Genomic DNA, 2,649 nt, shown 5'->3' with positions numbered 1-2,649 from the left:
AGCTAGCCGCCTTGATATTTTATATAGGTGTAAAATGCCGCGGCATTTTGCGACATTTTGACTTTTTTGTTTGCGTCAATTTGTCTCTAGATAACTACTAGGAGTGGAGAGTGAGCCGAGAGGAAGGTGAGTTTGGGGCGAACAAGAATAGAAGAGAGAACTAGCCATGCAGCCCGACCTGTGGCCGGGCCTGTTATTCTTAAACCCATCATGTCTCGCCTATATTTAAGGGAAGCACTTGGAAGTTTAACATATCCATATCCAATAAGTAATCCATATCCATATCTATTAACTAATACATATCCATATCTATTAACTAATCCCATGCGTACATTTGAAATAATGAAATAATGCGTAGCTTTGTTTTTTGTTTTAGCATAACACATGAAAGGATAATTTTCATTTATATTAAATTAGAGAGCAGGCCAAATTCAGGGTTAGTTTGGTAAGAAGGCAAGTAATTATTTTTCAAATATGGACTATTTTAAAAACTTTGCTGATGTGGCTCACTATGAGCATCTTGGGAGAAACGGATATTAATATAGGTAGGATAGGGACACTCAGACAGAAACCAATAAAACAACATTTTGGACCACATACCCCTTGGCCCAGAAAGTTTGCTCCGCTCACTTGATTACGGATATTGAAAAACATGAGAGTAAAAATGTATTATTTGTTAGTTCAATGGGATTCCAAAATGGTCCGAAAAACTAATAGTGTAGAGAAATGTGGTAATAACTATCTTTACGGAAATAGGTGAACATTATAAAAGGGGGCGGGTTTTGACCTAGAAACATAAACATAATAAAATACAATAATAATAATAATAATAATAAAATTATGATGGAAGAAAACATAATTTTGTTTGTATAGTTTTATTTTTAATTCAATGAGATAAAAATACACATGATAATCTTGAGCAACATGATGGAAATAAGTTGAATAAAGTAGTTTTTAAAACTGGTAAGTACGTTACATTCTATACTCTACATGTTTCTACCTCCGTTTGCTGATACTCTACCCCGACTTCACCTAGTACCTTATTTTATTTTACCTTTCATAAGGGTTTCTCCGAATTTGAGCAAAATTAATGAATGAAAATTTAAAACAAATCAAAGCAAGAGGCCAAGTGATTTAGTACAATGTCATTTTAAATTGGAATATCTTGTATTCTAATTCTCTTTGGTAAGTTTGTTAAAAAAAAAAAAAAACTTATAATTCAAAATACATCTCAAGTTTATCTCTCACAACATGCCCCTTCAAAACGATGTTGTTTGTCACTCTAACTCATAACTTCATCCTCCATCGTACCCCTTTAGCACAAATGGTATCTATGAATATGCATAAACCACCTTATCCCCCTTCATCTTGAAAGGGTTGTGAATAACACCACAGTAAGCCTCATAATTCTTATATATATATGAAGCTCTTTAATATGTTGATCAATTTCATTGGCATCGAACTCCCCACCAATCAAGAACACAGTACAAGCAATTTATTGGCTTGATGGAATATGTTTTCAAGTTATTAAAAAAAAAAAAGATGGAAAAAATATGTTTAAAAACTACCAAAATTAAGATTAATTATATACATGTTCATATAGTGCTTACCTGAATCTATTTCTTCATTGTGAGTACTGGTTGCGAATTTGTAAATCTGCAATAGGTTGCTAAGAATATCCTTTTGCACCTGTTCTGTAATATCTTTGGCGTCCGTATTCGACTCAAGTTACTTCCATATGATGTTGAAGTTTGACATTACACAATGTCGTTTTAAATCCAGCATTAAGAATGTATGATGTTCACCTTTTTCAGTATGTTAAAGATTTGATTATCTGTTTCGGCAAAGTGTGAATACAAAGATTTTTCCTTACTCACAATATCCGTGTGCATAATTTTGAGTAGAGATTTCAAACCAACCTAAGTCTAGGACAACTTACAACTTGTTTTTGCTCCTTAGGAAACTAGTGAGTAAGTTTTTAAACTATGATTGAATTGATACTAACTACTTAGTTTTCTTATAGCTTTTAAGTTTATGTCACATGCAAACTAAAATAAAATGAAAATCGATTTATAGGAAAGGTGTGGAGAGTTAGTTCTCCTTATGTGAAGGCGATCTCTATTGTTAACTCTAGATTATTGCAACTTAATCTTCCTAAAACTCAAAGACAAATCCTAATAAGATTATTTTGATCCCTAAAAATATGATTCATCTCTAATATCATATTTTTAGCATGTGGAACCCAAATAATGATTTATCTCTAAGATCATCACCTTGATTCCTAACTAGACTCTACACCAACTACCATTTTGGGATAGGATGCAAGTCTAGTTGTTTTTCCAAAACAACTATCTAGAAAAACAATAAAAAGGGATTCCTCACATAAGCATCACTAACCCTCCACAAAGGGAGGGTTTTAGCTCATGATCCTTGGAATTAAAATAAAAGTTATAAGAAGATATCTAAAAGAGAGAGAGAAAGAAGAAAGGAATACAAAATGTACCAACTATTTTACCTAAGGATCAAAGAAATTTTATTCAAGAACTAGAAGGTGTAGTCCTCCATTAACAAGTTACAAGTTTTTTTTTTCTTAACGCTAAAAACTAAAACCAAAAGTAAATACATGAAACTAAATGAAAAGTAAAAGTC

This window comes from Coptis chinensis, chromosome 1 (assembly GCF_015680905.1).
Source record: "Coptis chinensis isolate HL-2020 chromosome 1, ASM1568090v1, whole genome shotgun sequence".
Classification (NCBI taxonomy): Eukaryota; Viridiplantae; Streptophyta; class Magnoliopsida; order Ranunculales; family Ranunculaceae; genus Coptis; species Coptis chinensis.
The sequence above is the reverse complement of the archived record's forward strand: the minus strand, read 5'-3'. Positions refer to the sequence as shown.